Source organism: Jaculus jaculus, chromosome 16 (assembly GCF_020740685.1).
Source record: "Jaculus jaculus isolate mJacJac1 chromosome 16, mJacJac1.mat.Y.cur, whole genome shotgun sequence".
Lineage (NCBI taxonomy): Eukaryota > Metazoa > Chordata > Mammalia > Rodentia > Dipodidae > Jaculus > Jaculus jaculus.
This window is the reverse complement of record NC_059117.1, coordinates 46,214,387-46,229,341: the sequence shown is the minus strand read 5'-3', so window position 1 is coordinate 46,229,341 and position 14,955 is coordinate 46,214,387. Positions and strand designations below refer to the sequence as shown.

Here is a 14,955-nt window from a genome sequence, read left to right as displayed (position 1 = left end):
TGCTAGCCCCTCAGTGGGATTTTGGCCATTTTCCTCCTTTCTGGAAGATCTTGGTCTCTCCTGCTTCTCTGGTTCTGTTTATAATTAATTTACATACCTTCACTTTTCAGTAGAAGAGTTTATTTTGCTGTGTTTCTGTTTATTTCCCTCTGTAGCTGCTTTGGTGTGGCTAGTATGCTGGCATCTTTCTCGCAAGTACCCTGTTGATTTCTTTTTAATTGCTTTTGATTTCCTTAAGCTATCTATGGTGTACTATTTCCTGATTCTCTGTGGTTTCCTTCAGCCATTGACTGAGTTATTCTGTTGATTATCTTCCATTCCTTCACCCATGCTTTTGTTGCATTTCTTCCAATTCACTGAGCCACGCTTTGATTTATAATTTGAATTCATCTTGCTAATTTTCTTCCATTTTTTCCTTCAGCCATTCTTGGAGTTCCTGTTTGATTACTCTTTGTCCATTTTTTTCCCATTCAACCAGCCCTTTTTTTCATGGTCTCACTAAGGTTAGTTAAAATGCTTGTTGTGGTTTTATTTTTAGGTTCTATGCGTTAGTTTTCCTCTAAATTTTCATTGGGATCTTCCGTTGTGGAACTAGTTAGTCTTGGTGAGTGACCCCTGTGTTGTATGTTGTGTGTTATTTCCTTTGCATTGCAGTCTTCCCATCTTGAGATCAGTTGTCTCACTTATGGTGCAGCAGTATCAGCTCTCATATAGCTTGTGTTGGGTGAACTGATCAAAATGGATCACGGTGGGTGTGGGATTGAAGAATGTAGATTGTGGTGGGTGGGTGTGAGCCTGAAGAGGTCTGTTTTGTGTGTGTGTGCCACTTTCCAGCCAACCTGGGTAGGACCCTGGGAGGCCTGGCTTGCCTGCCAACCCACATAGGCACTGATCTTCCAGATCTATTTGCTGTTTGCCTTTCTGGAGTGAGATCAGCTCCAAGCTTCTCCTGGGAGCGGGAGCTGGTATTATGCAGTTTCTTCTGCTTCAGCCCTTCTTCAGAAAATAAACAAAAAATTGGAGTTGTGTGATGGCATCTTGCAAGGTGGGTGTGAGGAGTAGAATCCAAGTTGGTTAGCTGCTCCCGTTGACCTTTGCTCCCTTGTTCCCTCCCAGGCAGACTTCCTGGAATGGCATGTAGCCCTGGCATGCAACCATGGCACTCAGCCCTATCTCCCAATGGTGTGTAGCCTTGATACCTTCTTAATTTTCACTGTTTTGTTCTCTCCAAGGCAGGCACCCATTTATTTTTTGATTTGAAAGAAAGAGGCATATATATCATGGGTACACCAAGGCCTCTAGCCACTGCAAATGAACTCCAGATGTATGCACCACTATGTGCATCTGGCTTTACATGGGTTCTGGGGAATTGAGCCTGCGTCATTAGGCTTTGCAGTCAAGCAACTTAACCACTGAGCTATCTCTCCAGGCCCCTCTTTAATGTCTTTTTTTTCAAGGCAAGTTTTTGCTCCAGCCCAGGTTGATCTGGAATTCACTATGCAGTCTCAAACTGGCCTCAAACTCACAGCTATCCTCCTAACTTTGCCTCCCAAATGCTGAGATTAACCGTGTGCACCACCACACATGGCTCTAATTCCTTAATATAGTCACTCAACACTACAAATTTCCTTCTTATGACTGTCTTATCTATATCACATAGGTTTTGGTATGTTGTGTTTTCATTATCATATGATTCTATGAATTTTTTATTCATTTTTTTATTTCTTCAATGACCCATTCATTATTCTGTAGGGTACTGTTTAGTTTCCATGAATTTGTTTATGATCCATAGTCTTTCTTGCTGTTGATTTGCAGTTTAATCCTGTTGTGATCAGATAGAGTACAAGGAAGTATTTCAGTTTTCCTGTATTTGTTAAGATTTGCTTTGTATCATAATATACAGTATATTTTAGAAGATATTCCATGTGCTGCTAAAAAGAATGTGGGTTCTGTACCATTTGCGTGGAATGTTCTTTAGATGTCTCTTAGGTCCATTTGTTTCTTTGTTATTTAATCCAAATGCTTCTCTGTTTACTTTCTTCCAGGATGATCTGTCAATTGGTAAGAGGGGTATTGAAGTCTCCCACTAAAATTGTGCTTGGTTGTTATATGTGCTCTTAAGTCTAGTAGTGTTTGTTTTATGAAATTGGCAGCACTAATGTTTGGTGTGTATATGTTTACAATTATAATGTCCTTTCACTGGATTGCTCCTTTAGTCAATATACATGACCTTTATCTTTCCTAACTAATGTTGGTTTGAAGTCTATCCTGACAGATAGTAGGATAGCAATACCTGCTTGTTTCCTCACCCATTTGCTTGAAATACCATTTTTCACCCTTTCATCCTAATGTAGTGCCTGTATTTTATGGAGATAGGAGGAGTCAACAAACAGAAGAACCCAGCCTTTTGATCCAGTCTGCAAGACTGTGTATTCTAATTGAGCCCTTAAGACTACTGATATTAAGAACTATTATTCCATATAAAAGAATTATTATTAGACTTCTGGTTAAGATCATGACGTAGGAACCACGCCAAAGAAGCCAGGTAGGAAAAGTCAATAAAAAAAAAAACAGCAAAATACACATTTTTACAAAAAAAAGTGAGGTATATAAGAAATTAAAACAGTAGCAGAGAAGTAGGAGAGATCCAGAGCATCCAGAGCCCACATGGGCGGGCAGAAGCGGCTCCAGCAGCAGCGGTGCCAGGTCCGTGGGAGCACAGCAGTCAAGCTTGGCTTGAGCCACAGGAAAAGCCAGGTGAGGGGATTCTCTACTCACACCAGAGCTCTTTGCAAACTCAAGAAACATGAAGGGAGAACAACAGAGGAGCAGATCATGAGGTAGGGGATCACGTGGACCAGCGAGAGAACTAGAGCCACCATCGACAGCCTCCCAACCCCCAACGCCAGTGCCCAGCTCTAGTGAACAGAGCAGTGGTTCAGCAACCCAGCCAGCCTACTTGAACCCACAACACACCAAACAGGGATCCAAGCACGACTGCAGCATAATTGAGACCAAAATTATCCCAAAAGGTAACTGGGATTATACCAGGTCAGTACCCGCCAAATAAACATGGTATATATTCCTGAACCGGAAGTGCTAATTGCATCTTCCATATCAGGATAAATTATATGTTAAGTCTGGTGGAAGGTCAGATTTCACATTTTTAAATAAGCTATATTTTGGGCTTGATATTTATTGCGTCTTGATTTAAAGTAGCTTTGTTTCCTCTTCTGTTATACATTAGGGAAGGGTCACACTTGATCACAAGCTGACAAGGAACCCTCAACAGACCAGAAATCTTAACCACCTCATCACAGATGATCTGGTTGTCCTAATACAGACTCTTGCATAAATACTCTGTGCTGTTTCTCATTGAAAGTGTACATTGTTTAGTTAAATTTTAGAATCTATCCATATTTTGTTCCACTCAGCCTACTTGAACACTCTCATAGCAGGCAAACCCAACACCTAGGGTCACTTTTGTAAATACTGTGAGAGTATGGAGAGCCACACCTACCACCTTAAGCTCCTACCCTGAAGATATATAACATCAGATTGATTGATACATCTAATAATACACAGCTAACTAGAAAATCTAAGCATTAAATTAATCCAAGATGCAAAAGTATATACATTATAACACAAGAAACACCAAAAATCAAGACCATATAAATCCACCAAAAAGTATTAATGATCAGAAATGACCTCCAGTAAAAACGAGTTAGAGGAAATGCCTGAGAATGTTTCAAAGGAATGATTATAAATATGTTCAAAGAAGTCAAAGAAAAGTCAAAGGAATAAAAGAGGAAATCAAAGGAATCAAAGAAGACACAGGACGCCAATTTAATGAAATAAAGAGGTCAATACTAGACATAAATAAGGAAATAGAAGATAAAAAAAAAACAGTCAGAATTACTAGCAGTGAAGAACACAATTAATGAAATAAAAAAAAACTCTGTAGAAAATCTCACCAGTAGAATGGATGATGAACAGGATAGAATATCAGGTGGTAGATCTAATATAGCCCAACAAAGAGAAACACAAACTAAAAGAAAGTATGAATGGGAATTTCAAGATATTTGGGACACTATGAAAAGATCAAACATAAGAATTCAGGGTATAGGGCTGGAGAGATGGCTTAGCGGTTAAGCGCTCGCCTGTGAAGCCTAAGGACCCCGGTTCGAGGCTCGGTTCCCCAGGTCCCACGTTAGCCAGATGCACAAGGGGGCGCACGTGTCTGGAGTTCATTTGCAGAGGCTGGAAGCCCTGGCGCGCCCATTCTCTCTCTCTCTCCCTCTATCTGTCTTTCTCTTTATCTCATTGCTCTCAAATAAATAATAAATAAAATATTTAAAAAAAAAAAGAATTCAGAGTATAGTAGAAGGAGAAGAATTTTACTCCAAAGGCATGTAGGCATCTTCAACAAAATCATAAAAGAAAACTTCCCCCAAATTGGGAAAGAGGTGCCAATGCAGATACAGGAATCCTTTAGAACACCAGCCAGACAAAACCTGGAAAAAACCTCTCCTTGCCATATTATAATTAAACTACCAAACATATAAACCAAAGAAAAAATACTGAAAGCAGTTAGAGAGAAAAATTAATTTACCTACAAAGGCAAGACCTTCAGGATTACAGCAGATTATTCAACACAAACTTTAAAAGCCAGAAGGGCTTGGAGTGATGTATTCCAAGTTCTGAAAGATAATGACTGTCAAGCAAGGTTACTTTACCCTACCTGGACTTATATATGAGTAGAGATGAAAACAGTAACATCACAACAGGTAACAAAGAAATTCAAAAAGCCTTAGGGACATACAATAAAAGCATGTATTACACAAAGTATGAAAATCTGAAAAAAATGGATGATTTCCTCGATTTATATGACCTACCTAAATTGAACCAAGATTAGATTAATCACTTAAATAGCCCAATAACAAGCATGAAGATCCAAGCAGTTATCAAAAATCTCCCAACTAAAAAAAGGCCAGGCCCAGACAGAATCACTGCTGAATTTTACCAGACTTTCAGGTAAGAACTAACACCATTGCTTCCTAAGCTTTTCCATAAAATAGAAAAAGAAGGAATCCTACCAAACTCCTTCTATGAAGCCAGCATCACACTGATATAAAAACCAGGCAAAGATAAAACAAAAAAGGAAAATTACAGACCATTCTCCCTCATGAACATAGATGCAAAAAATTTTCAATAAATATTGGCAAACAGAATACAAGACTATATCAGAAAGATCATTCACCCTGACCAACTAGGCTTTATCCCAGAGATGCAGGGATGGTTCAACATATGTAATGCATTACATAAATGGGCTGAAAGACAAAAATTACATGATCATCTCATTAGACGCAGACAAAGCATTTGACAAAATCCAATATCCCTTCATGATAAAAGTCCAACAGAGACTGGAAATAGAAGGAACACATTTCGATATAAAAAGGCTATTTATGGGGCTGGAGAGATGGCTTAGCGGTTAAGCGCTTGCCTGTGAAGCCTAAGGACCCCGGTTCGAGGCTCGGTTCCCTAGGTCCCACGTTAGCCAGATGCACAAGGGGGCGCATGCGTTTGGAGTTCGTTTGCAGAGGCTGGTAGTCCTGGCGCGCCCATTCTCTCTCTCTCCCTCTATCTGTCTTTCTCTCTGTGTCTGTCACTCTCAAATAAATAAATAAATAAAAATTTTAAAAAAGGCTATTATGACAAGCTTACAGCCAACATATTACTAAATGGGGAAAAATTAGAAACTTTTCCACATAAATCAGGAACAAGACAAGGGTGTCCACTGTACCCAATTTTATTTGATGTAGTACTGGAAGTCTTAGCCATAGCAATAAGAGATGCACATAAAAGGGATACAAATTAGAAAGGAACATATCAAGTTATCATTATTTACAGATGACATGATTTTATACATAAAGGACCCTAAATACTACCAGCAAACTGTTAGAGCTGATAAACACCTACAGCCATGTAGCATCAAAGAAAATAAAGTACCTTGGAATAAACCTAGCCAAGGAAGTAAAGGATCTCTACAATGAAAACTTTAAAACACTCAAACTAGAAATTGCAGAAGACACTAGGAAATGGAAAAACATCCCTTGTTCCTGGATTGGAAGAATCAATATTGTGAAAAAGGCAATCTTACCAAAAGCAATCTACACATTTAAGGCAATCCCCATCAAAATTCCAAAGGCATTCTTCATAGACATAGAAAAAACAATCCAAAAAGTCATTTGGAATTACAAAAAAAAAAAAACCCCTCAAATATCTAAAATAATACTGAGTAATAAAAATAAGGCTGATTGTGGAAAACAGAGTGGAGGTTCCTAAAGCAGCTAGAGATTGATCTACCATATGACCCAGCTATAGCGCTCCTAGGCATATATCCAAAGGACTCATCTCATTTCCTTAGAAGAACATGCTCAACCATGTTTATTGCTGCTCAATTTATAATAGCTGGGAAATGGAACCAGCCTAGATGTCCCTCAACAGATGAGTGGATAATGAAGATGTGGTACATTTATACAATGGAGTTCTACTCAGCGGTAAAGAAAAATGAAGTTATGAAATTTGCAGAAAAATGGATGGACCTGGAAAGTATTATACTAAGTCAGGTAACCCAGGCCCAGAAAGCCAAGCGCCACATGTTCTCTCTCATATGTGGATCCTAGCTACAGATGACTGGGCTTTTGCGTGAGAATGAAAATACTTAGTAGCAGAGGCCAGTAAGTTGAAAAGGAGACATAAAGGGTGGAGAAAGGAAGGGAGGAGGATACTTAATAGGTTGATATTGTATATATGTAATTACAATGATTGTAACGGGGAGGTAATATGATGGAGAATGGAATTTCAAACGGGAAAGTGTGGGGGTGGTGAGGGAGGGAATTACCATGGGATATATTTTATAATCATGGAAAATGTTAATAAAAAAAAAAAAGAAAAAAAAAATAAGGCTGGTGCTATTACCATACCTGATTTTAACCTATACTACAGAGCCATAGTAACAAAAACAGCATGGTACTGGCACAAAAGCAGACATGTGGATCAATGGAACAAAATAGAGAAGCCAGATGTAAATCCAGGCAGCTATAGCCACCTGGTATTCGATAAAAATGCCACAAATACTCAATGGAGAAAAGACAGCCTCTTTGGCAAATGGTATTGGGAAAACTGGATATGTATCTGTAGAAGGATGAATATAGATCCTTCTCTCTCCGTGCACAAGAATTAAGTCCAAATGGATTAAAGACCTTAACATCAGACCTGAAACTCTGAAACTGTGAGAGGAAAAAGTAGGGGAAACCCTTCATCATATTGGTCTTGGCAAAGACTTTCTGAATATAACCCCAATTTCTCAGGGAATAAAACCACAGATTAACTACTGGGACCTCATGAAATTACAAAGATTTTGTATAGGAAAGGACACTGAATAAAGCAAAGAGGCAACCTAGAGAATGGGAAAAAAAATCTTCACCAGCTATACATCTCATACAGGATTAATATCTAGGATATACAAAGAACTCAAAAACTTAAATAATAAGAAATTAAACAAGCCAATTAAAAATGGACTATGGAGCCGGGCGTGGTGGCACACGCCTTTAATCCCAGTACTCGGGAGGCAGAGGTAGGAGGATTGCCATGAGTTCAAGTCCACCCTGAGACTACATAGTTAATTCCAGGTCAGTCTGGACCAGAGTGAGACCCTACCTTGAAAAACCAAAAAAAAAAAAAAAAAAAAAGGACTATGGAACTAAATAGAGAGTTCTCAAAAGAAGAAATACAGATGGTATATAAGCATTTAAAAAAATGTTCTACATCCCTGGTCATCAGGGAAATGCAGATTAAAATACATTGAGATTCTATCTCACTCCTGTCAGATTGGCTACCATCATGAAAACAAATGACCAGGAATGCTTGCAAGGATGTGGAAAAAGAGGAACCCTTCTACACTGTTGCTGGGAATGCAATCTGGTCCAGCCATTGTGGAAATCAGCGTGGAGGTTCCTAGGACAGCTAAAAATTGATCTACCATATGACCCAGCTATAACACTCCTAGGTATATATCCTAAGGACTCATCTTATTACCTTAGAAATGCTTGCTCAACCATGTTTATTGCTGCTCAATTCCCAATAGCTTGGAAATGCAACCAGCCTTGATGTCCTTCAACTCATGTTTGGATAATGAAGATATGGCACACACATACAATGGAGTTCTACTCAGTGGTAAAGAAAAATGAAGATGAAATTTGCAGGAAAATGGATGGGTGTGGAAAGGATTATACTAAGTGAGGTAACCCAGGCCCAGAAAGCCATATGTCGTATGTTCTCTCTCATATGTGGATCCTAGCTACAGATTATTGGGCTTCTGTATGAGAAGGAAAATCTCAGCAGCAGAGGCCAATAAGCTAGAAAAGAAGGATAAAGAGAAGAGAAAGGAAGGGGTGTGTGTACTTAGTAGGATGGTACTGAATATATGTAAGTAGAAGGAGAGATTAATGGGGTGAATAGGCCCACAGTGAGGTCAGGGGAAGAGAACAAGTAAAGGAAAAGTGGAGGGAGGGCTAGTCAAAATCTAAGAGGATATAAATAAACCATAAGGAATCCTACTTTTTTGGACAATGGAACGCCTAGGAGGTGTACATTGTTGCTAGAAAATTTTCAGTGCCAGGGATGGGGTACCTTCTGGGGAGTTGTTGGCCAGGGAGGTCCCTGATGACCCCAAAACATTACAGGCCATTGCCGAGGCCCTTGGTTTCCCACCAGGAATAGATGGTAAGACCCTATTGCTGAAGACTCCACATATTTGTGCTGCAAGGTCACTGAGAAATCCTACTGGAGCTGAGCTGAAAACCTCCTCCATGTAGACCACCTGACAGAAAGCTGTAAAAAGCCATTCTGCATGCAATTCAATGGAAGAAAGAGAAATCACCAGCGAAGATATTCAAAAGTGGACAATGCAAGCCTTATATTTGGCTAACCAGGCCAAGAGGGGCAATAGTGCCACATCTGTCATGGTGGAAACCAACTGCTCTCTAATTGGCCTAGAGGCGTGCTCCATGGGAGGGAATACATCCCTGATACTGAAAACTTAAAACAGGGGTAGTCATGATCCCTAGGGGTATAACGTCTGCTGCTGTCTGCCTAAATGTATATACTATGCTTATCAAACTGCCCTATAAGCACTTCTCTTAATGTTCATACCCCTACTCTCACTTTTGGTGGAGAATTTTCTCTTTTCAGATGGCAGTGACCTTGGGACGACCCAGAAGGTATCATGGTGCTGGAAAGAAGTGACCAGAGTGCTTTGTACTGCAATATATCTATCACACCTTCCAAGGCTCAGGGTCTAATGTGGAAGAGGTGGCAGAAAGAATGTAAGAGCCAAAGGAAGGTTAGGACTTCTCACAATGTTCTCCCCAGACACAAAATGCCCTGGATATCCATGACTTCATAGTGCCTGATACTATCTACACAAGACCATCATAAGAGGAGGAAAAGATCATGATAACAAAATAAAAGAGAGACTGATTGAGATGGGGAGGGAATATGATGGAGAATGGAGTCTCAAAGGGGAAAGTAGGGGGAGGGAAGGTATTACCATGGATATTTTTTTATAATCATGGAAGTTGTTAATAAAAATTTGAAAAAAAATTTAAAAATACAAAAGTAAAAAAAAAAAAAAAAGAGTCAGGCGTGGTGACGCACACCTTTAATCCCAGCACTCGGGAGGCAGAGGTAGGAGGATTGCCATGAGTTCGAGGCCACCCTGAGACTCCATAGTGAATTTCAGGTCAGCCTGGGCTAGAGTGAGACCCTACGTCAAAAAACCAAAAAAAGAAAAAAAAAGAAAAAAAAAAAGAAAAGAAAAGAAAAGAAAGTAAATAATTTTTAAAAAGAATTATTATTGAGGGCTGAAGAAATTGCTCAGTGGTTAAAGGAAGTTGCTTACAAAACTGATCGCCTGGGTCCTGTTGTCCAGTACCCAAATAAAGCCATATGCACAAAGTGGTGTATGCCTCTGGGTTTTGTTTTGTTTTGTTTTGTTTTTTGCAATGGAAAGAGTTCCTGGTGTCTGTCTCTCTCTCTCTCTCTTCCTCCCCCTCCTCTCTCTCTCTCTGCTCTTTTGCTCTCCTTGCAAATAAGAAATGTGTTTAACAAATAGCTATTAGGGCCTGGAGAAATGGATTTGTGGTTAATTCACTTGCCTGCAAAGCCTGATGATTTGGGTTCTGTCCCCCTGTGCCCACATAAAGCCATATCCACAAGGTGACACATGTATCTGGAGTTTGTTTGGCCTGGCACATACATTCTATCTGGTTTTGGTTTGTTTTTTTTTTATAAGAAAATGAGCCATATTTTTATTTGTTCATTTCTTGCATTTGAAGTACTCTTCGATGACATCCTTGGCCTGAGATTCCTTACCATAGTCCTTAACAACTACACAGCTGCAGCCAACCACCTTGCAGGGCTCCCCTCTCGATCAATTTTACAGAGGCCTACCCATTCCTCTAGTTTCTTGTTGTCATCAACCTTAATTAGGTTGATTTGGTGTTCAACACAAAGGGCCTCCACCAACTTGACATACATGGGCTCATCACAATTGGATGCAAGCACACAGAGAGGGGCTTGGCATTTGTCTAAGGCTTTGGCAGCTTCACAGATTCCAAGTGCTAGGCCATCATGGATGAGGGCGCTCTTCAGCACCACTTGCAGAGCAGTGTTCATGTCCATTACACCTCCAGCAGCAATGCCTTCCTCGGCCATGGCAGTGGGTTATAGATGAAGCCAAAACTTGAAAGCACCCGAGCATCCACCTCTGCGCAACCTGGCGGCGGCAAGGAGACAGACATTCTATCTGTTTCTTCCTCTCTATCTCTCTGCTGACAAATAAATAAATAAATAATGTATTTTTTTAAATGGCCAATGTGTTGGCACATGCCTTTAACACCAGCATTCAGGAGGCTGAGGTAGGAGGATCGCTGTGAGTTTGAAGTGAGCGTAAGACTAAGTACAGGTCAGCCTAGGTTAGAACAAAACCCTACCTGGATTCCTGCCCCCAGTAAAACACCAAGCTTAAGACTGAAGAGATGGCTTAGCGGTTAAATCACTTGCCAGCAGAGCCTAACAACCCAACTTCCAATCCCCAGTACCTATATAAAGCAAGATGCACTAAGTGCACCTGATGTCTATTTGCAGTGGCTAGAGGCCCTGGAATTCCCTTTCTCTCTGTCTCTGCTTGCAAAATAAATTTTAAAAAATACTTTAAAAAAGGAACTATTGGGCTGGAGAGATGGCTTAGCGGTTAAGCGCTTGCCTGTGAAGCCTAAGAACCCCGGTTCGAGGCTCGGTTCCCCAGGTCCCACGTTAGCCAGATGCACAAGGGGGCGCATGCGTCTGGAGTTCGTTTGCAGAGGCTGGAAGCCCTGGCGCGCCCATTCTCTCTCTCCCCCTCTATCTGTCTTTCTCTCTGTGTCTGTCGCTCTCAAATAAATAAATAAATAATTTTTAAAAATTTAAAAAAGGAATTATTGTTGAAAGCTGTGTATTTATTTTTGCCATTCCTTCTTTTTAAAATATAGATCCAAGGCCTTCTTTATCTTCTTTAACAGTATTTTTTGTATTTATTTATTTAAGAACAGAGAATGGCCAGGCATGGTGGTGCACACCTATAATCCCAGCACTTGGGAGGCAGAGGTAGGAGGATTGCCGTGAGTTCAAGGCCACCCTGACACTACAGAGTTAATTCCAGGTCAGCTTGGACCAGAGTGAGACCCTACCTCAAAAAACCAAAAAAAAAAAAAAAAAAAAACAGAAAATGGGCACACCAGGGTCTCTAACAATTGCAAACAAACTCCAGATATACACACCACCATGTGCATTTGGTTTATGTGGATTCAGGGGAATCAAACGTGGGTCCTTTGGCTTCACAAGCAAGTACCTTAAACACTAAACCATTTTTCTAGCCTTGACATGCTTTTTGACTTTGTGGTGCTTCCTGTTTTTCTGTTACTTTCCTTTTTTTTTTTTTTTGTTTTTTAAGTTTTTTGAGGTAAAGTCTTACCCAGGCTGACCTGGAATTCATTATGTAGTCTCAAGGTAGCCTTGAACTCATGGCGATCCTCCTACCTCTGGCTCCCTAGTGCTGGGATTAAAGGCATGAGCTACCATTCCTGGCTTTTCTGTTACTTTCTTATAGCAACTATTATTTGAACCTAGTTGGTTTTGTTGTTGTTTTCTCATGCATGTGTTTTTATTTCTCTAGTCCAAAGTATCTCTGCAATTATTTTCATTTTTTAAAAATATTTATTTACACTTGATGACCCACCAAAGGTCAGTGGTAAGACCCTATTGCTGAAGACTCCATACGCAGCTGACACGTAAAATGGAACAGCATGGCTGGAAGCCAGGAGAGAGTCAGTCCCCAGACAGTCAGTGTGTCTAGTGTCAGAAGGTGCTACATGGGCGACTGGGGAAAATGACCAATATCTGTCCAAGCAACTCATTGTCTAATCTAATTAGCAACAAGTAACCTGATATGAAGCCCACACAAGTGCAATAGTGGCACACAGCCATGGTGGCGAACCAACTGCTCTTGATTTGGCTAACTGATGCCCTCAGTGGTACGAGACCCATAGCTGGAGCTGGGAAACAAGACAGAACCATACCCAAACATAAGCTCACTCTCCAATACCAAGCTACCATCAGTCATGGGGTACAAGAGGGCCTACACCTATCAAACTCTCTCTCAAAAAAGTAAGTGTTATCTCAATTTTCCAGGTGCTAACTTACTCTCCATTGGAGAATCTGCTTCTCTTTTTCAGATAGATGCAGATCCTAAGGAGAGAGCCACCGCGTCATACCTCAAAAGGGGCCCGACTGAAACTAAGGACAATTGGCAAAACAAGCAAGGTTGATGTTTTCCTGATGACCCGGATACCAGCACAAAGGGGAAAGAGACCAACACAGAGAAAAATCAACTCCTACCAAATCAGAGAGCCAGAGCCTCAGAGGCCCCCAACACCACAGCACTGAAGCAGACCAAAAATGAACCCAACATGACTCAGGTAAATTTTGCGGAAGAGGGGGCAGAAAGAATGTCAGAGTCACATGTTGGGTCAAGATATGCAGAGACATTTATTGTACCAATAACTGTGGGCTAACTCCACAATGCACGACCCATTTACATCAACAAGGAGGGTCCAATGGGAAGGGGTAGAGCATGGATGAGCCTAAACAATGGTACCAAACTGCCTGTATTTGCTGAAAAGAAAACTAATAAATTAAATTTAAAAAATATTTATTTACTTATTTTAAACAGAAAAGGGAGGGAGAGAGAATGGGCGCACCACAGCACCAGAGCCTCCAGCCACTGCATATAAACTCCAGACGCATGCACGACCTTGTACATTTGGCTTATGTAGGTAGTGAGGAATTGAACCTGGGTCCTTAGGCTTTTCAGGCAAGTGCCTTAACTACTAACCCATCTCCCCAGCCCTACAATTATGTTTTGTACAGCTGGCTTATATTCCTTTAGCTCATTTTTGTTGCTGAAAGTTTTTGTTTCTTCAACCATGATAGATAGTTTTGCTGGACATAGTAATCTTTGTTGATAGTTGTTGTCTTTCAAAACTTGGGATACATAATTCCAAGCCTTTGGCTTTTAAAGTTTCTGTTGAGTAATCTGCTGTTCTCCTGATTGGCTTGCCTATAGAGGTGACTTAATGCTTTTATCTTACTGCTTTCAATATATTTTCTTTGGTCCGAGTGTTTAGTCATTTAATTATAATGTGGCAAGGAGGCCGGGTGTGGTGGCACATGCCTTTAATCTCAGCACATTGGAGACAGTTTTAGAGGATTGCTGTTGAGGTTGAGGCCAGCCTGAGACTACATAGTCAATTACAGGTCACCCTGACCTACAACAAGACCCTACCTCAAAAAAAGAAAAAAAAAAGCTGGAGTGATGGCTTAGTGGTTAAGTACTTGCCTGTGAAGCCTAAGAACACTGGTTTGAGGCTTGATTCCTCAGTACCCACATAAGCCAGATGCACAAAGTGGCGCATGTATCTTGATTTTGTTTGCAGTGGCTGGAGGCCCTGGCACACCCATTTCCTCTCTCTCTGCCTCTTTCTCTGCCTGTCAATCTCAAATAAATAAAATAAATAAATAAAATAAATAAATCTTTTTAATAAAAGAAAAAAATATATATATATGGCAAGGAGAGATTCTTTCCTGGTTTTGTCTGTCTGGAGTTCTAAATGCCTCCTATATCATATCTTATCCTATTTGGGGAAATTTTCTTTTCTGGTTTGTTGAGAAACTTACTATGCAGCTAAACTCTTTTTTTTAAATTTATTTTTATTTTTATTTTTTAATTTTTATTAACATTTTCCATGATTATAAAATATATCCCATGGTAATTCCCTCCCTCACCACCCCCACACTTTCCCATTTGAAATTGCATTCTCTATCATATTACGTCCCCATTACAATCATTGTAATTACATATATACAATATCAACCTAATAAGTATCCTCCTCCCTTCCTTTCTCTTCCCTTTATGTCTCCTTTTTAACTTACTGGCCTCTGCTATTAAGTATTTTCATTCTCACGCAGAAGCCCAATCATCTGTAGCTAGGATCCACATATGAGAGAGAACATATGGCGCTTGGCTTTCTGGGCCTGGGTTACCTCACTTAGTATAATCCTTTCCAGGTCCATCCATTTTTCTGCAAATTTCATAACTTCATTTTTCTTTACCGCTGAGTAGAACTCCATTGTTTAAATGTGCCACATCTTCATTATCCACTCATCAGTTGAGGGACATCTAGGCTGGTTCCATTTCCCAGCCATTATAAATTGAGCAGCAATAAACATGGTTGAGCATGTTCTTCTAAGGAAATGAGATGAGTCCTTTGGATATATGCCTAGGAGTGCTATAGC

The 14,955-nt window shown here is 40.2% G+C and overlaps 1 protein-coding gene and 1 pseudogene across 2 annotated transcripts in view; both read right to left on the bottom strand.

The window, feature by feature from the left end:
- Fkbp9 (FKBP prolyl isomerase 9) overlaps positions 1–14,955 on the bottom strand; it is a 165,495-nt gene that overhangs the window by 53,119 nt on the left and 97,421 nt on the right. The gene's annotated exons all lie outside the window — the stretch shown is intronic.
- Positions 10,355–10,779, bottom strand: LOC101605387 (annotated as a pseudogene).